This window comes from Scyliorhinus torazame, chromosome 19, assembly GCF_047496885.1.
Source record: "Scyliorhinus torazame isolate Kashiwa2021f chromosome 19, sScyTor2.1, whole genome shotgun sequence".
Classification (NCBI taxonomy): Eukaryota; Metazoa; Chordata; class Chondrichthyes; order Carcharhiniformes; family Scyliorhinidae; genus Scyliorhinus; species Scyliorhinus torazame.
The window spans coordinates 28,624,607-28,645,235 of NC_092725.1; positions in this window are offsets into that span (position 1 = coordinate 28,624,607).

Here is a 20,629-nt window from a genome sequence, read left to right on the forward strand (position 1 = left end):
GTGTGTATCTGCGGCTGTGGAGATTGCAGTGTGTATCTGCGGCTGTGGGGAGTGCAGTGTGTATCTGCGGCTGTGAGGAGTGCAGTGTGTATCTGCGGCTGTGGGGAGTGCAGTGTCTAGTTGCGGCTGTGGGGAGTGCAGTGTGTATCTGCGGCTGTGGGGGGTGCAGTGTGTATCTGTGGCTGTGGGGAGTTCAGTGTGTATCTCCGGCTGTGGGGTTGCAGTGTGTATCTGCGGCTGTGGGGAGTGCAGTGTGTATCTGTGGCTGTGGGGAGTGCAGTGTGTATCTGCGGCTGTGGGGAGCGCAATGTGTATCTGCGGCTGTGGGGAGTGCAGTGTATATCTGCGGCTGTGGGGGATGCAGTGTGTATCTGCGGCTGTGGGGAGTGCAGTGTATATCTGTGGCGAGTGCAGTGTGTATCTGCGGCTGTGGGGAGTGCAGTGTGTATCTGTGGCTGTGGGGGGTGCAGTGTGTATCTGTGGGGAGTGCAGTGTGTATCTGCAGCTGCGGGGAGTGCAGTGTGTATCTGTGGCTGTGGGGTGTGCAGTGTGTATCTGTGGCTGTGGGGAGTGCAGTGTGTATCTGTGGCTGTGGGGTGTGCAGTGTGTATCTGTGGCTGTGGAGAGTGCAGTGTGTATCTGCGGCTGTGGGGAATGCAATGTGTATCTGCTGCTCTGGAGAGCACAGTGTGTATCTGCGGCTGTGGGGAGTGCAGTGTGTATCTGTCGCTGTGGAGAGTGGAGTGTGTATCTGCGGCTGTGGGGAGTGCAGTGTGTATCTGCGGCTGTGGGGAGTGCAGTGTGTATGTGCGGCTGTGGGCAGAGCAGTGTGTATCAGTGGCTGTGGAGAGTGCAGTGTGTATCTGCGGCTGTGGGGAGAGCAGTGTGTATCTGTGGCTGTGGAGAGTGCAGTGTGTATCTGTGGCTGTTGGGAGAGCAGTGTGTATCTGCGGCTGTGGGGAGTGCAGTGTGTATCTGCGGCTGTGGGGAGAGCAGTATGTAACTGTGGCTGTGGAGAGTCCAGTGTGTATCTGCGGCAGTGGGGAATGCAGTGTGTATCTGCGGCTGTGGGGAATGCAGTGTGAATCTGCGGCTGTGCGGAGTGCAGTGTGTATCTGTGGCTGTGGGGAGAGCAGTGTGTATCTGCGGCTGTGGGGAGTGCAGTGTATATCTGCGGCTGTGGGGGATGCAGTGTGTATCTGCGGCTGTGGGGAGTGCAGTGTATATCTGTGGCGAGTGCAGTGTGTATCTGCGGCTGTGGGGAGTGCAGTGTGTATCTGTGGCTGTGGGGAGTGCAGTGTGTATCTGTGGGGAGTGCAGTGTGTATCTGCAGCTGCGGGGAGTGCAGTGTGTATCTGTGGCTGTGGGGTGTGCAGTGTGTATCTGTGGCTGTGGGGAGTGCAGTGTGTATCTGTGGCTGTGGGGTGTGCAGTGTGTATCTGTGGCTGTGGAGAGTGCAGTGTGTATCTGCGGCTGTGGGGAATGCAGTGTGTATCTGCTGCTCTGGAGAGCACAGTGTGTATCTGCGGCTGTGGGGAGTGCAGTGTGTATCTGTCGCTGTGGAGAGTGGAGTGTGTATCTGCGGCTGTGGGGAGTGCAGTGTGTATCTGCGGCTGTGGGGAGTGCAGTGTGTATCTGCGGCTGTGGGCAGAGCAGTGTGTATCAGTGGCTGTGGAGAGTGCAGTGTGTATCTGCGGCTGTGGGGAGAGCAGTGTGTATCTGTGGCTGTGGAGAGTGCAGTGTGTATCTGTGGCTGTTGGGAGAGCAGTGTGTATCTGCGGCTGTGGGGAGTGCAGTGTGTATCTGCGGCTGTGGGGAGAGCAGTATGTATCTGTGGCTGTGGAGAGTCCAGTGTGTATCTGCGGCAGTGGGGAATGCAGTGTGTATCTGCGGCTGTGGGGAATGCAGTGTGAATCTGCGGCTGTGCGGAGTGCAGTGTGTATCTGTGGCTGTGGGGAGAGCAGTGTGTATCTGCGGCTGTGGGGAGTGCAGTGTGTATCTGCGGCTGTGGAGAGTGCAGTGTGTATCTGCGGCTGTGGTAAGTGCAGTGTGTATTTGTGGCTGTGGGGTGTGCAGTGTGTATATGTGGCTGTGGAGAGTGCAGTGTGTATCTGCGGCTGTGGGGAATGCAGTGTGTATCTGCGGCTCTGGAGAGTGCAGTGTGTATCTTCGGCTGTGGGGAATTCTGTGTGTATCTGCGGCTGTGGGGAGTGCAGTGTGTATCTGCGGCTGTGGGGAGTGCAGTGTGTATCAGTGGCTGTGGAGAGTGCAGTGTGTATCTGTGGCTGTGGGTTGAGCAGTGTGTATCTGCGGCTGTGGGGAGTGCAGTGTGTATCTGCGGCTGTGCGGAGTGCAGTGTATATATGTGGCTGTGGGGAGTGCAGTGTGTATCTGCGGCTGTGGGGAGTGCAGTGTGTATATGTGGCTGTGGGGAGTGCAGTGTGTATCTGCGGCTGTGGGGAGTGCAGTGTGTATCTGCGGCTGTGGGGAGTGCAGTGTGCATCTGTGGCTGTGGGGAGAGCAGTGTGTATCTGTGGCTGTGGGGAGAGCAGTGTGTATCTGCGGCTGTGAGGAGTGCAGTGTGTATCTGTCACTGTGGGGAGTGCAGTGTGTATCTGTGGCTGTGGGGAGAGCAGTGTGTATCTGTCACTGTGGGGAGTGCAGTGTGTATCTGTGGCTGTGGGGAGAGCAGTGTGTATCTGCGGCTGTGAGGAGTGCAGTGTGTATCTGCGGCTGTGGGGAGTGCAGTGTCTATCTGCGGCTGTGGGGAGTGCAGTGTGTATCTGAGCGGAATGGAGTGTGTGTCTGTGGGTGTACAGCGTGTATCTACGGCTGTGGGGAGTGCAGTGTGTATCTGTGGCTGTGCGGAGTGCAGTGTGTATCTGCGGCTGTGGGGAGTGCAGTGTGTATCTGCCGCTGTGGGGAGTGCAGTGTGTACCTGTGGCTGTGGGGACTGCAGTGTGTATCTTTGGCTGTGGGGAGTGCAGTGTGTACCTGCGGCTGCGGGGAGAGCAGTGTGTATCTCTGGCTGTGGGGAGTGCAGTGTGTATCTGTGGCTGTGGGGAATGCAGTGTGTATCTGTGGCTATGGGGAGTACAGTGTGTATCTGTGGCTATGGGGAGTGCAGTGTGTATCTGTGGCTGTGGGGAGTGCCGTGTGTATCTGCGGCTGTGGGGAGTGCAGTGTGTATCTGTGGCTATGGGGAGTACAGTCTGTATCTGTGGGGAGCGCAGTGTATATCTGTGGTTGTGGGGAGCGCAGTGTGTATCTGTGGCTGTGGGGAGTGCAGTGTGTATCTGTGGCTATGCGAGTACAGTGTGTATCTGTGGGGAGCGCAGTGTGTATCTGTGGTTGTGGGGAGTGCAGTGTGTATCTGTGGCTGTGGGGAGTGCAGTGTGTATCTGTGGCTGTGGAGAGTGCAGTGTGTATCTGTGGCTGTGGGGAGCGCAGTGTGTATCTGTGGCTGTGGGGGCTGCAGTGTGTATCTGTGGCTGTGGGGAGTGCAGTGTGTATCAGTGGGGAGTGCAGTGTGTATCTGTGGCTGTGCGGAGTGCAGTGTGTATCTGTGGCTGTGCGGAGTGCAGTGTGTATCTGCGGCTGTGCCGAGTGCAGTGTGTATCTGTGGCTGTGGGAAGAGCAGTGTGTATCTGTGGCTGTGGGGAGTGCAGTGTGTATCTGTGGCTGTGGGGAGTGCAGTGTGTATCTGTGGCTGTGGGGAGTGCAGTGTGTATCTGTGGCTGTGCGGAGTGCAGTGTGTATCTGCGGCTGTGCCGAGTGCAGTGTGTATCTGTGGCTGTGGGAAGAGCAGTGTGTATCTGTGGCTGTGGGGAGTGCAGTGTGTATCTGTGGGGAGTGCAGTGTGTATCTGTGGCTGTGGGGAGTGCAGTGTGTATCTGTGGCTGTGGGAGTGCAGTGTGTATCTGCGGCTGTGGGGAGTGCAGTGTGTATCTGTGGCTGTGCGGAGTGCAGTGTGTATCTGTGGCTGTGGGGAGTGCAGTGTGTATCTGCGGCTGTGCGGAGTGCAGTGTGTATCTGTGGCTGTGGGGAGTGCAGTGTGTATCTGTGGCTGTGGGGAGTGCAGTGTGTATCTGTGGCTGTGCGGAGTGCAGTGTGTATCTGTGGCTGTGGGGAGTGCAGTGTGTATCTGTGGCTGTGCGGAGTGCAGTGTGTATCTGCGGCTGTGCGGAGTGCAGTGTGTATCTGCGGCTGTGCGGAGTGCAGTGTGTATCTGTGCGGAGTGCAGTGTGTATCTGTGGCTGTGGGGAGCGCAGTGTGTATCTGAGGCTGTGGGGAGTGCAGTGTGTATCTGTGGCTGTGGGGAGTGCAGTGTGTATCTGTGGCTGTGGGGAGTGCAGTGTGTATCTGTGGCTGTGCGGAGTGCAGTGTGTATCTGTGGCTGTGCGGAGTGCAGTGTGTATCTGCGGCTGTGGGGAGTGCAGTGTGTATCTGTGGCTGTGCGGAGTGCAGTGTGTATCTGTGGCTGTGGGGAGTGCAGTGTGTATCTGTGGCTGTGCGGAGTGCAGTGTGTATCTGTGGCTGTGCGGAGTGCAGTGTGTATCTGCGGCTGTGCGGAGTGCAGTGTGTATCTGCGGCTGTGCGGAGTGCAGTGTGTATCTGCGGCTGTGCGGAGTGCAGTGTGTATCTGTGGCTGTGCGGAGTGCAGTGTGTATCTGTGTGGAGTGCAGTGTGTATCTGTGGCTGTGGGGAGCGCAGTGTGTATCTGAGGCTGTGGGGAGTGCAGTGTGTATCTGCGGCTGTGCGGAGTGCAGTGTGTATCTGTGCGGAGTGCAGTGTGTATCTGTGGCTGTGGGGAGCGCAGTGTGTATCTGAGGCTGTGGGGAGTGCAGTGTGTATCTGCGGCTGTGCGGAGTGCAGTGTGTATCTGTGGCTGTGCGGAGTGCAGTGTGTATCTGCGGCTGTGCGGAGTGCAGTGTGTATCTGCGGCTGTGCGGAGTGCAGTGTGTATCTGCGGCTGTGCGGAGTGCAGTGTGTATCTGTGGCTGTGCGGAGTGCAGTGTGTATCTGCGGCTGTGCGGAGTGTAGTGTGTATCTGCGGCTGTGCGGAGTGCAGTGTGTATCTGTGGCTGTGCGGAGTGCAGTGTGTATCTGCGGCTGTGCGGAGTGCAGTGTGTATCTGTGGCTGTGCGGAGAGCAGTGTGTATCTGTGGCTGTGCGGAGTGCAGTGTGTATCTGTGGCTGTGCGGAGTGCTGTGTGTATCTGTGGCTGTGCGGAGAGCAGTGTGTATCTGTGGCTGTGCGGAGTGCAGTGTGTATCTGTGGCTGTGCGGAGTGCAGTGTGTATCTGTGACTGTGCGGAGTGCAGTGTGTATCTGTGACTGTGGGGAGTGCAGTGTGTATCTGTGACTGTGCGGAGTGCAGTGTGTATCTGTGACTGTGCGGAGTGCAGTGTGTATCTGTGACTGTGGGGAGTGCAGTGTGTATCTGTGACTGTGCGGAGTGCAGTGTGTATCTGTGACTGTGCGGAGTGCAGTGTGTATCTGTGACTGTGGGGAGTGCAGTGTGTATCTGTGACTGTGGGGAGTGCAGTGTGTATCTGTGACTGTGGGGAGTGCAGTGTGTATCTGTGACTGTGGGGAGTGCAGTGTCTATCTGTGACTGTGGGGAGTGCAGTGTGTATCTGTGACTGTGGGGAGTGCAGTGTGTATCAGTGGCTGTGCGGAGTGCAGTGTGTATCTGTGGCTGTGCGGAGTGCAGTGTGTATCTGTGGCTGTGCGGAGAGCAGTGTGTATCTGTGGCTGTGGGGAGTGCAGTGTGTATCTGTGGCTGTGCGGAGTGCAGTGTGTATCTGTGACTGTGGGGAGTGCAGTGTGTATCTGTGACTGTGGGGAGTGCAGTGTGTATCTGTGACTGTGGGGAGTGCAGTGTCTATCTGTGACTGTGAGGAGTGCAGTGTGTATCTGTGACTGTGCGGAGTGCAGTGTGTATCTGTGACTGTGGGGAGTGCAGTGTGTATCTGTGACTGTGGGGAGTGCAGTGTCTATCTGTGACTGTGGGGAGTGCAGTGTGTATCTGTGACTGTGGGGAGTGCAGTGTCTATCTGTGACTGTGGGGAGTGCAGTGTGTATCTGTGACTGTGGGGAGTGCAGTGTGTATCTGTGACTGTGGGGAGTGCAGTGTCTATCTGTGACTGTGGGGAGTGCAGTGTGTATCTGTGACTGTGCGGAGTGCAGTGTGTATCTGTGACTGTGGGGAGTGCAGTGTGTATCTGTGACTGTGGGGAGTGCAGTGTCTATCTGTGACTGTGGGGAGTGCAGTGTGTATCTGTGACTGTGGGGAGTGCAGTGTCTATCTGTGACTGTGGGGAGTGCAGTGTGTATCTGTGGCTGTGGGGAGTGCAGTGTCTATCTGTGACTGTGGGGAGTGCAGTGTGTATCTGTGACTGTGGGGAGTGCAGTGTCTATCTGTGACTGTGGGGAGTGCAGTGTGTATCTGTGGCTGTGGGGAGTGCAGTGTGTATCTGTCGCTGTGGGGAGTGCAGTGTCTATCTGTGACTGTGTGGAGTGCAGTGTGTATCTGTGGCTGTGGGGAGTGCAGTGTGTATCTGTGGCTGTGGGGAGTGCTGTGTGTATCTGTGACTGTGGGGAGTGCTGTGTGTATCTGTGACTGTGGGGAGTGCAGTGTGTATCTGTGACTGTGGGGAGTGCAGTGTGTATCTGCAGCTGTGGGGGTCTGCCAGGCCTGCGCCGTGGCCGCGGTCTCCAGCGACTATGGACCGCCGCGGCAACCCTCCCTTCAGGCCCCGACCGGCCAGCGCTCACCACCCGCCCCCCCTATCCTAACGCCACGTGCGACCCACGGACGCAGCCATCTTGCCCCCCCGGACGGGTGGGCGCTGCCATTTTGTCCACCCCTGCCGCCACCTTGTACATCCCCGGACACCCTGTGCGACCCATGGGTGACGCCATCTTGAATGGGGCCCCAGGTCCCCAGCTCGGTCGACTACACGCTGCCCGATCAGAACTCGCAACTGCTTCATCTGGCCTCAGTAACACTGGACCAAAGTCGACCTCGGACACTCGCAACGGCTACAACGACGGTCCTCATCAACGGCCACGAGACGTCGTGCCTGATCGACTCTGGGAGCACGGAGAGCTTTATACACCCCGACACGGTAAGGCGCTGTTCTCTTGTTACCCACCCTGTAAACCAAAGGATGTCGCTGGCCTCCGGGTCACACTCGGTGGAGATAAAAGGGTTCTGCCGAGCGAACCTCACTGTCCAAGGCAGGAAATTCGACAATTTCCGTCTGTACGTCCTGCCGCACCTCTGCGCAGCCACCCTCCTGGGGCTGGATTTCCAATGCCATTTGCAAAGCCTGACCTTTAAATTCGGCGGCCCTATACCCCCCTTACTGTCTACCGGGGAAACGGACAGGTAGAAAGGGAGAACGGAACGGTCTGGAAGACAGTCCTGCTGGCCCTACGGTCCAGGAATCTCCCAGACTCCCGCTGGCAGGAAGTCCTCCCGGAGGCCCTCCACTCCATCCGGTCGCTGCTCTGTACAACCACAAATCAGGCACTTCCCCAGGAAGTCCTCCTCCGGGACCTCGCTCCCAACCTGGCTAGCGACACCCGGACCCGTCCTGCTTCGGAAACATGTGAGGGCGCGCAAGTCGGACCCGTTGGTCGAGAGGGCCCCCCTGCTGCACGCTAACCCCCAGTACGCCTACGTAGCGTTCCCTGACGGCCGGCAGGACACAGTCTCCCTTCGGGACCTGGCACGCGCTGGAGCCCCATGCGCACCACAACCATTGCCCCCACCCCCACCCTCCACACAGCACCTAACTGGAGGGTCAGTAATCCCGCCGCTCCTGCCTAGGCCGGACCACACACCGGTGCCCCCTACAGGTGCTTTCCCCCCCTGTCCACCTTTTGCCCCAACAGCGCCGCCTAGGGGTGACGAAGCTGCCATGGAGGGCAATGTCATGCTCCCGGAGTCGCAACCGCCGGGACCCACATCAGAATCACAGCCGAGGCCCAGACTCTCCAGAAGGACGACCAGGCCACCCGCTCGACTGATTGCTGAACTGTGAACACTTTGTAAATACCCTCGACATCACAGTACCTCCATACCTGGTCATACCATGAGAAAGGTGACTATTAACGCTGGCCACCGCCCCCGCCGGGCTCTTTTTTAACAGGGGGTGAATGTGGTAGTACCAGGTATTGCGGTACCTAAGAGGCTGATGACCATTGGTTAAACCTCGGAGTTTGCCATTGGCTGTTGTTACGTAGCTCCGCCCTGACAGGCGGAGTATAAGAAACGGTGCCGTCCCAGCAGCCTTCACTTTCTGTACCGAAGCTGCTGGGGAACAAGTTCTAGTTGATTAAAGCCTTCAGTTATAAATCCCTTCGTCTTGAGTGTAATTGATCACGCATCAGATACACTGTCCTTACCCCCTATGGGACCGGGTGTCACAGTGTGTTAGATACACTGTCCTTTCCTCCTCTGGGACCAGGTGTCACAGTGTGTTAGATACACTGTCCTTTCCCCCTCTGGAACTGGGTGTCACAGTGTGTTAGATACACTGTCCTTTCCCCCTCTGGGACCGGGTGTCACAGTATGTTAGATACACTGTCCTTTTCCCCCTCTGGGACTGGGTGTCACAGTGTGTTAGATACACTGTCCTTTTCCCCTCTGGGACGATGTCACAGTGTGTTAGATACACTGTCTTTTCCCCCTCTGGGACTGGGTGTCACAGTGTGTTAGATACACTGTCCTTTTCCCCTCTGGGACAGTGTCACAGTGTGTTAGATACACTGTCCTTACCCCCTATGGGACCGGGTGTCACAGTGTGTTAGATACACTGTCCTTTCCTCCTCTGGGACCGGGTGTCACAGTGTGTTAGATACACTGTCTTTTCCCCCGCTGGGACTGGGTGTCACAGTGTGTTAGATACACTGTCCTTTTCCCCTCTGGGACAGTGTCACAGTGTGTTAGATACACTGTCCTTTCCCCTCTGGGACCGGGTGTCACAGTGTGTTAGATACACTGTCCTTTCACCCTCTGGGACTGGGTGTCACAGTGTGTTAGATACACTGTCCTTACCCCCTCTGGGACCGGGTGTCACAGTGTGTTAGATACACTGTCCTTTCCCCTCTGGGACCGGGTGTCACAGTGTGTTAGATACACTGTCCTTTCCCCCTCTGGGACTGAGTGTCACAGTGTGTTAGATACACTGTCCTTTCCCCGTCTGGGTCCGTGTGTCACAGTGAGTTAGATACACTGTCCTTTCCCCCTCTGGGACCGGGTGTCACAGTGTGTTAGATACACTGTCCTTTCCCACTCTGGGACTGGGTGTCACAGTGTGTTAGATACACTGTCCTTTTCCCCTCTGGGACTGGGTGTCACAGTGTGTTAGATACACTATCCTTTCCCCCTCTGGGACCGGGTGTCACAGTGTGTTAGATACACTGTCCTTTCCCACTCTGGACTGGGTGTCACAGTGTGTTAGATACACTGTCCTTTCCTCCTCTGGGACCGGGTGTCACAGTGTGTTAGATACACTGTCTTTTCCCCCGCTGGGACTGGGTGTCACAGTGTGTTAGATACACTGTCCTTACCCCCTCTGGGACCGGGTGTCACAGTGTGTTAGATACACTGTCCTTTCCCCTCTGGGACCGGGTGTCACAGTGTGTTAGATACACTGTCCTTTCCCCCTCTGGGACTGAGTGTCACAGTGTGTTAGATACACTGTCCTTTCCCCGTCTGGGTCCGTGTGTCACAGTGAGTTAGATACACTGTCCTTTCCCCCTCTGGGACCGGGTGTCACAGTGTGTTAGATACACTGTCCTTTCCCACTCTGGGACTGGGTGTCACAGTGTGTTAGATACACTGTCCTTTTCCCCTCTGGGACTGGGTGTCACAGTGTGTTAGATACACTGTCCTTTCCCACTCTGGGACTGGGTGTCACAGTGAGTTAGATACACTGTCCTTTCCCCCTCTGGGACTGGGTGTCACAGTGTGTTAGATACACTATCCTTTCCCCCTCTGGGACCGGGTGTCACAGTGTGTTAGATACACTGTCCTTTCCCCCTCTGGGTCCGTGTGTCACAGTGAGTTAGATACACTATCCTTTCCCCCTCTGGGACCGGGTGTCACAGTGTGTTAGATACACTGTCCTTTACCCCTCTTGGACTGGGTGTCACAGTGTGTTAGATACACTGTCCTTTCCCCTCTGGGACCGGGTGTCACAGTGTGTTAGATACACTGTCCTTTCCCCCTCTGGGACTGGGTGTCACAGTGTGTTAGATACACTGTCCTTTCCCCCACTGGGACTGGGTGTCACAGTGTGTTAGATACACTGTCCTTTCCCCTTCTGGGACCGGGTATCACAGTGTGTTAGATACACTGTCCTTTCCCCCTCTGGGACAGGGTGTCACAGTGTGTTAGATACACTGTCCTTTCCCCCTCTGGGACAGTGTCACAGTGTGTTAGATACACTGTCCTTTCCCCCTGTGGGACCGGGTGTCACAGTGTGTTAGATACACTGTCCTTTCCCCCTCTGGGACCGGGTGTCACAGTGTGTTAGATACACTGTCCTTTCTCCCTCTGGGACTGGGTGTCACAGTGTGTTAGATACACTGTCCTTTCACCCACTGGGACTGGGTGTCACAGTGTGTTAGATACACTGTCCTTTCCCCTTCTGGGACCGGGTATCACAGTGTGTTAGATACACTGTCCTTTCCCCCTCTGGGACAGGGTGTCACAGTGTGTTAGATACACTGTCCTTTCCCCCTCTGGGACAGTGTCACAGTGTGTTAGATACACTGTCCTTTCCCCCTGTGGGACCGGGTGTCACAGTGTGTTAGATACACTGTCCTTTCCCCCTCTGGGACCGGGTGTCACAGTGTGTTAGATACACTGTCCTTTCCCCCTCTGGGACAGTGTCACAGTGTGTTAGATACACTGTCCTTTCCCCCTCTGGGACCGGGTATCACAGTGTGTTAGATACACTGTCCTTTCCCCCTCTGGGACTGGGTGTCACAGTGTGTTAGATACACTGTCCTTTCCCCCTCTGGGACAGTGTCACAGTGTGTTAGATACACTGTCCTTTCCCCCTCTGGGACCGGGTATCACAGTGTGTTAGATACACTGTCCTTTCCCCCTGTGGGACCGGGTGTCACAGCGTGTTAGATACACTGTCCTTTCCCCCTCTGGGACCGGGTGTCACAGTGTGTTAGATACACTGTCCTTTCCCCCTCTGGGACTGGGTGTCACAGTGTGTTAGATACACTGTCCTTTCCCCTCAGGGACCGGGTGTCACAGTGTGTTAGATACACTGTCCTTTCCCCTCTGGAACCGGGTGTCACAGTGTGTCAGATACACTGTCCTTACCCCCTCTGGGATCGGATGTCACAGTGTGTTAGATACACTGTCCTTTCCCTCTCTGGGACTGGGTGTCACAGTGTGTTAAATACACTGTCACTTCCCCCTCTGGGACCGGGTGTCACAGTGTGTTAGATACACTGTCCTTTCCCCCTCTGGGACCGGGTGTCACAGTGTGTTAGATACACTGTCCTTTCCCCCTCGGGGACGATGTCACAGTGTGTTAGATACACTGTCCTTTCCCCCTTTGGGACCGGGTGTCACAGTGTGTTAGATACACTGTCCTTTCCCCCTCTGGGACCGGGTGTCACAGTGTGTTATATACCCTGTCCTTTCCCCCTCTGGGATTGGGGGTCACAGTGTGTTAGATACACTGTCCTTTCCCTCTCTGGGAGTGGGTGTCACAGTGTGTTACATACACTGTCCTTTCCCCCTCTGGGACTGGGTGTCACAGTGTGTTAGATACACTGTCCTTTCCCCCTCTGGGACTGGGTGTCACAGTGTGTTAGATACACTGTCCTTTCCCCTCTGGGACCGGGTGTCACAGTGTGTCAGATACACTGTCCTTACCCCCTCTGGGATCGGATGTCACAGTGTGTTAGATACACTGTCCTTTCCCCCTCGGGGACGGTGTCACAGTGTGTTAGATACACTGTCCTTTCCCCCTCTGGGACCGGGTGTCACAGTGTGTTAGATACACTGTCCTTTCCCCCTCTGGGACCGGGTGTCACAGTGTGTTAGATACACTGTCCTTTCCCCCTCTGGGATTGGGGGTCACAGTGTGTTAGATACACTGTCCTTTCCCTCTCTGGGACCGGGTGTCACAGTGTGTTACATACACTGTCCTTTCCCCCTCTGGAACTGGGTGTCACAGTGTGTTAGATACACTGTCCTTTCCCCCTCTGGGACTGGGTGTCACAGTGTGTTAGGTACACTTTCTTTTCCCCTCTGGGACCGGGTGTCACAGTGTGTTAGATACACTGTCCTTTCCCCCTCTGGGACTGTGTGTCACAGTCTGTTAGATACACTGTCCTTTCCCCCTCTGGGACTGGGTGTCACAGTGTGTTAGATACACTGTCCTTTCCCCCTCTGGGACTGTGTGTCACAGTGTGTTAGATACACTGTCCTTTCCTCCTATGGGACCGGGTGTCACAGTGTGTTAGATACACTGTCTTTTCCCCCGCTGGGACTGGGTGTCACAGTGTGTTAGATACACTGTCCTTTTCCCCTCTGGGACAGTGTCACAGTGTGTTAGATACACTGTCCTTACCCCCTATGGGACCGGGTGTCACAGTGTGTTAGATACACTGTCCTTTCCTCCTCTGGGACCGGGTGTCACAGTGTGTTAGATACACTGTCTTTTCCCCCGCTGGGACTGGGTGTCACAGTGTGTTAGATACACTGTCCTTTTCCCCTCTGGGACAGTGTCACAGTGTGTTAGATACACTGTCCTTTCCCCTCTGGGACCGGGTGTCACAGTGTGTTAGATACACTGTCCTTTCACCCTCTGGGACTGGGTGTCACAGTGTGTTAGATACACTGTCCTTACCCCCTCTGGGACCGGGTGTCACAGTGTGTTAGATACACTGTCCTTTCCCCTCTGGGACCGGGTGTCACAGTGTGTTAGATACACTGTCCTTTCCCCCTCTGGGACTGAGTGTCACAGTGTGTTAGATACACTGTCCTTTCCCCGTCTGCGTCCGTGTGTCACAGTGAGTTAGATACACTGTCCTTTCCGCCTCTGGGACCGGGTGTCACAGTGTGTTAGATACACTGTCCTTTCCCACTCTGGGACTGGGTGTCACAGTGTGTTAGATACACTGTCCTTTTCCCCTCTGGGACTGGGTGTCACAGTGTGTTAGATACACTATCCTTTCCCCTCTGGGACCGGGTGTCACAGTGTGTTAGATACACTGTCCTTTCCCACTCTGGGACTGGGTGTCACAGTGTGTTAGATACACTGTCCTTTCCTCCTCTGGGACCGGGTGTCACAGTGTGTTAGATACACTGTCTTTTCCCCCGCTGGGACTGGGTGTCACAGTGTGTTAGATACACTGTCCTTACCCCCTCTGGGACCGGGTGTCACAGTGTGTTAGATACACTGTCCTTTCCCCTCTGGGACCGGGTGTCACAGTGTGTTAGATACACTGTCCTTTCACCCTCTGGGACTGGGTGTCACAGTGTGTTAGATACACTGTCCTTACCCCCTCTGGGACCGGGTGTCACAGTGTGTTAGATACACTGTCCTTTCCCCTCTGGGACCGGGTGTCACTGTGTGTTAGATACACTGTCCTTTCCCCCTCTGGGACTGAGTGTCACAGTGTGTTAGATACACTGTCCTTTCCCCGTCTGGGTCCGTGTGTCACAGTGAGTTAGATACACTGTCCTTTCCCCCTCTGGGACCGGGTTTCACAGTGTGTTAGATACACTGTCCTTTCCCACTCTGGGACTGGGTGTCACAGTGTGTTAGATACACTGTCCTTTTCCCCTCTGGGACTGGGTGTCACAGTGTGTTAGATACACTATCCTTTCCCCCTCTGGGACCGGGTGTCACAGTGTGTTAGATACACTGTCCTTTCCCACTCTGGGACTGTGTGTCACAGTGAGTTAGATACACTGTCCTTTCCCCCTCTGGGACTGGGTGTCACAGTGAGTTAGATACACTGTCCTTTCCCCCTCTGGGACTGGGTGTCACAGTGAGTTAGATACACTGTCCTTTTCCCACTCTGGGACTGGGTGTCACAGTGAGTTAGATACACTGTCCTTTCCCCCTCTGGGACCGGGTGTCACAGTGTGTTAGATACACTGTCCTTTCCCCCTCTGGGTCCGTGTGTCACAGTGAGTTAGATACACTATCCTTTCCCCCTCTGGGACCGGGTGTCACAGTGTGTTAGATACACTGTCCTTTCCCCCTCTGGGACTGGGTGTCACAGTGTGTTAGATACACTGTCCTTTCCCCTCTGGGACCGGGTGTCACAGTGTGTTAGATACACTGTCCTTTCCCCCTCTGGGACAGGGTGTCACAGTGTGTTAGATACACTGTCCTTTCCCCCTCTGGGACAGTGTCACAGTGTGTTAGATACACTGTCCTTTCCCCCTGTGGGACCGGGTGTCACAGTGTGTTAGATACACTGTCCTTTCCCCCTCTGGGACCGGGTGTCACAGTGTGTTAGATACACTGTCCTTTCCCCCTCTGGGACTGGGTGTCACAGTGTGTTAGATACACTGTCCTTTCACCCACTGGGACTGGGTGTCACAGTGTGTTAGATACACTGTCCTTTCCCCTTCTGGGACCGGGTATCACAGTGTGTTAGATACACTGTCCTTTCCCCCTCTGGGACAGGGTGTCACAGTGTGTTAGATACACTGTCCTTTCCCCCTCTGGGACAGTGTCACAGTGTGTTAGATACACTGTCCTTTCCCCCTGTGGGACCGGGTGTCACAGTGTGTTAGATACTCTGTCCTTTCCCCCTCTGGGACCGGGTGTCACAGTGTGTTAGATACACTGTCCTTTCCCCCTCTGGGACAGTGTCACAGTGTGTTAGATACACTGTCCTTTCCCCCTCTGGGACCGGGTATCACAGTGTGTTAGATACACTCTCCTTTCCCCCTCTGGGACTGGGTGTCACAGTGTGTTAGATACACTGTCCTTTCCCCCTCTGGGACAGTGTCACAGTGTGTTAGATACACTGTCCTTTCCCCCTCTGGGACCGGGTATCACAGTGTGTTAGATACACTGTCCTTTCCCCCTGTGGGACCGGGTGTCACACCGTGTTAGATACACTGTCCTTTCCCCCTCTGGGACCGGGTGTCACAGTGTGTTAGATACACTGTCCTTTCCCCCTCTGGGACTGGGTGTCACAGTGTGTTAGATACACTGTCCTTTCCCCCTCTGGGACTGGGTGTCACAGTGTGTTAGATACACTGTCCTTTCCCCCTCTGGGACCGGGTGTCACAGTGTGTTAGATACACTGTCCTTTCCCCCTCTGGGACCGGTGGTCACAGTGTGTTAGATACACTGTCCTTTCCCCCTCTGGGACTGGGTGTCACAGTGTGTTAGATACACTGTCCTTTCCCCTCAGGGACCGGGTGTCACAGTGTGTTAGATACACTGTCCTTTCCCCTCTGCAACCGGGTGTCACAGTGTGTCAGATACACTGTCCTTACCCCCTCTGGGATCGGATGTCACAGTGTGTTAGATACACTGTCCTTTCCCTCTCTGGGACTGGGTGTCACAGTGTGTTAGATACACTGTCCTTTCCCCCTCTGGGACCGGGTGTCACAGTGTGTTAGATACACTGTCCTTTCCCCCTCTGGGACCGGGTGTCACAGTGTGTTAGATACACTGTCCTTTCCCTCTCGGGGACGATGTCACAGTGTGTTAGATACACTGTCCTTTCCCCCTCTGGGACCGGGTGTCACAGTGTGTTAGATACACTGTCCTTTCCCCATCTGGGACCGGGTGTCACAGTGTGTTAGATACCCTGTCCTTTCCCCCTCTGGGATTGGGGGTCACAGTGTGTTAGATACACTGTCCTTTCCCTCTCTGGGAGTGGGTGTCACAGTGTGTTACATACACTGTCCTTTCCCCCTCTGGGACTGGGTGTCACAGTGTGTTAGATACACTGTCCTTTCCCCCTCTGGGACTGGGTGTCACAGTGTGTTAGATACACTGTCCTTTGCCCTCTGGGACCGGGTGTCACAGTGTGTCAGATACACTGTCCTTACCCCCTCTGGGATCGGATGTCACAGTGTGTTAGATACACTGTCCTTTCCCCCTCGGGGACGGTGTCACAGTGTGTTAGATACACTGTCCTTTCCCCCTCTGGGACCGGGTGTCACAGTGTGTTAGATACACTGTCCCTTCCCCCTCTGGGATTGGGGGTCACAGTGTGTTAGATACACTGTCCTTTCCACCTCTGGTACCGGGTGTCACAGTGTGTTACATACACTGTCCTTTCCCCCTCTGGAACTGGGTGTCACAGTGTGTTAGATACACTGTCCTTTCCCCCTCTGGGACTGGGTGTCACAGTGTGTTAGGTACACTGTCTTTTCCCCTCTGGGACCGGGTGTCACAGTGTGTTAGATACACTGTCCTTTCCCCCTCTGGGACTGTGTGTCACAGTGTGTTAGATACACTGTCCTTTCCCCCTCTGGGACTGGGTGTCACAGTGTGTTAGATACACTGTCCTTTCCCCCTCTGGGACTGTGTGTCACAGTGTGTTAGATACACTGTCGATTCCCCCTCTGGGACCGGGTGTCACAGTGTGTTAGATACACTGTCCTTTCCGTCTCTGGGAGAGTGTCACAGTGTGTTAGATACACTGTCCTTTCCCACTCTGGGACCGGTGTCACAGTGTGTCAGATACACTGTCCTTTCCGTCACTGGGACAGGGTGTCACAGTGTGTTAGATACACTGTCCTTTCCCCCTCTGGGACTGGGTGTCACAGTGTGTTAGATACACTGTCCTTTCCCCTCTGGGACAGGGTGTCACAGTGTGTTCGATACACTGTCCTTTCCCCCTCTGGGACTGGGTGTCACAGTGAGTTAGATACACTGTCCTTTCCCCCTCTGGGACCGGGTGTCACAGTGTGTTAGATACACTGTCCTTTCCCCCTCTGGGTCCGTGTGTCACAGTGAGTTAGATACACTATCCTTTCCCCCTCTGGGACCGGGTGTCACAGTGTGTTAGATACACTGTCCTTTCCCCCTCTGGGACTGGGTGTCACAGTGTGTTAGATACACTGTCCTTTCCCCTCTGGGACCGGGTGTCACAGTGTGTTAGATACACTGTCCTTTCCCCCTCTGGGACAGGGTGTCACAGTGTGTTAGATACACTGTCCTTTCCCCCTCTGGGACAGTGTCACAGTGTGTTAGATACACTGTCCTTTCCCCCTCTGGGACCGGGTGTCACAGTGTGTTAGATACACTGTCCTTTCCCCCTCTGGGACCGGGTGTCACAGTGTGTTAGATACACTGTCCTTTCCCCCTCTGGGACTGGGTGTCACAGTGTGTTAGATACACTGTCCTTTCACCCACTGGGACTGGGTGTCACAGTGTGTTAGATACACTGTCCTTTCCCCTTCTGGGACCGGGTATCACAGTGTGTTAGATACACTGTCCTTTCCCCCTCTGGGACAGGGTGTCACAGTGTGTTAGATACACTGTCCTTTCCCCCTCTGGGACAGTGTCACAGTGTGTTAGATACACTGTCCTTTCCCCCTGTGGGACCGGGTGTCACAGTGTGTTAGATACACTGTCCTTTCCCCCTCTGGGACCGGGTGTCACAGTGTGTTAGATACACTGTCCTTTCCCCCTCTGGGACAGTGTCACAGTGTGTTAGATACACTGTCCTTTCCCCCTCTGGGACCGGGTATCACATTGTGTTAGATACACTCTCCTTTCCCCCTCTGGGACTGGGTGTCACAGTGTGTTAGATACACTGTCCTTTCCCCCTCTGGGACAGTGTCACAGTGTGTTAGATACACTGTCCTTTCCCCCTCTGGGACCGGGTATCACAGTGTGTTAGATACACTGTCCTTTCCCCCTGTGGGACCGGGTGTCACACCGTGTTAGATACACTGTCCTTTCCCCTCTGGGACCGGGTGTCACAGTGTGTCAGATACACTGTCCTTACCCCCTCTGGGATCGGATGTCACAGTGTGTTAGATACACTGTCCTTTCCCCCTCGGGGACGGTGTCACAGTGTGTTAGATACACTGTCCTTTCCCCCTCTGGGACCGGGAGTCACAGTGTGTTAGTTACACTGTCCTTTCCCCCTCTGGGACCGGGTGTCACAGTGTGTTAGATACACTGTCCTTTCCCCCTCTGGGATTGGGGGTCACAGTGTGTTAGATACACTGTCCTTTCCCTCTCTGGGACCGGGTGTCACAGTGTGTTACATACACTGTCCTTTCCCCCTCTGGAACTGGGTGTCACAGTGTGTTAGATACACTGTCCTTTCCCCCTCTGGGACTGGGTGTCACAGTGTGTTAGGTACACTTTCTTTTCCCCTCTGGGACCGGGTGTCACAGTGTGTTAGATACACTGTCCTTTCCCCCTCTGGGACTGTGTGTCACAGTCTGTTAGATACACTGTCCTTTCCCCCTCTGGGACTGGGTGTCACAGTGTGTTAGATACACTGTCCTTTCCCCCTCTGGGACTGTGTGTCACAGTGTGTTAGATACACTGTCCTTTCCTCCTATGGGACCGGGTGTCACAGTGTGTTAGATACACTGTCTTTTCCCCCGCTGGGACTGGGTGTCACAGTGTGTTAGATACACTGTCCTTTTCCCCTCTGGGACAGTGTCACAGTGTGTTAGATACACTGTCCTTACCCCCTATGGGACCGGGTGTCACAGTGTGTTAGATACACTGTCCTTTCCTCCTCTGGGACCGGGTGTCACAGTGTGTTAGATACACTGTCTTTTCCCCCGCTGGGACTGGGTGTCACAGTGTGTTAGATACACTGTCCTTTTCCCCTCTGGGACAGTGTCACAGTGTGTTAGATACACTGTCCTTTCCCCTCTGGGACCGGGTGTCACAGTGTGTTAGATACACTGTCCTTTCACCCTCTGGGACTGGGTGTCACTGTGTGTTAGATACACTGTCCTTACCCCCTCTGGGACCGGGTGTCACAGTGTGTTAGATACACTGTCCTTTCCCCTCTGGGACCGGGTGTCACAGTGTGTTAGATACACTGTCCTTTCCCCCTCTGGGACTGAGTGTCACAGTGTGTTAGATACACTGTCCTTTCCCCGTCTGCGTCCGTGTGTCACAGTGAGTTAGATACACTGTCCTTTCCGCCTCTGGGACCGGGTGTCACAGTGTGTTAGATACACTGTCCTTTCCCACTCTGGGACTGGGTGTCACAGTGTGTTAGATACACTGTCCTTTTCCCCTCTGGGACTGGGTGTCACAGTGTGTTAGATACACTATCCTTTCCCCTCTGGGACCGGGTGTCACAGTGTGTTAGATACACTGTCCTTTCCCACTCTGGGACTGGGTGTCACAGTGTGTTAGATACACTGTCCTTTCCTCCTCTGGGACCGGGTGTCACAGTGTGTTAGATACACTGTCTTTTCCCCCGCTGGGACTGGGTGTCACAGTGTGTTAGATACACTGTCCTTACCCCCTCTGGGACCGGGTGTCACAGTGTGTTAGATACACTGTCCTTTCCCCTCTGGGACCGGGTGTCACAGTGTGTTAGATACACTGTCCTTTCACCCTCTGGGACTGGGTGTCACAGTGTGTTAGATACACTGTCCTTACCCCCTCTGGGACCGGGTGTCACAGTGTGTTAGATACACTGTCCTTTCCCCTCTGGGACCGGGTGTCACTGTGTGTTAGATACACTGTCCTTTCCCCCTCTGGGACTGAGTGTCACAGTGTGTTAGATACACTGTCCTTTCCCCGTCTGGGTCCGTGTGTCACAGTGAGTTAGATACACTGTCCTTTCCCCCTCTGGGACCGGGTTTCACAGTGTGTTAGATACACTGTCCTTTCCCACTCTGGGACTGGGTGTCACAGTGTGTTAGATACACTGTCCTTTTCCCCTCTGGGACTGGGTGTCACAGTGTGTTAGATACACTATCCTTTCCCCCTCTGGGACCGGGTGTCACAGTGTGTTAGATACACTGTCCTTTCCCACTCTGGGACTGTGTGTCACAGTGAGTTAGATACACTGTCCTTTCCCCCTCTGGGACTGGGTGTCACAGTGAGTTAGATACACTGTCCTTTCCCCCTCTGGGACTGGGTGTCACAGTGAGTTAGATACACTGTCCTTTTCCCACTCTGGGACTGGGTGTCACAGTGAGTTAGATACACTGTCCTTTCCCCCTCTGGGACCGGGTGTCACAGTGTGTTAGATACACTGTCCTTTCCCCCTCTGGGTCCGTGTGTCACAGTGAGTTAGATACACTATCCTTTCCCCCTCTGGGACCGGGTGTCACAGTGTGTTAGATACACTGTCCTTTCCCCCTCTGGGACTGGGTGTCACAGTGTGTTAGATACACTGTCCTTTCCCCTCTGGGACCGGGTGTCACAGTGTGTTAGATACACTGTCCTTTCCCCCTCTGGGACAGGGTGTCACAGTGTGTTAGATACACTGTCCTTTCCCCCTCTGGGACAGTGTCACAGTGTGTTAGATACACTGTCCTTTCCCCCTGTGGGACCGGGTGTCACAGTGTGTTAGATACACTGTCCTTTCCCCCTCTGGGACCGGGTGTCACAGTGTGTTAGATACACTGTCCTTTCCCCCTCTGGGACTGGGTGTCACAG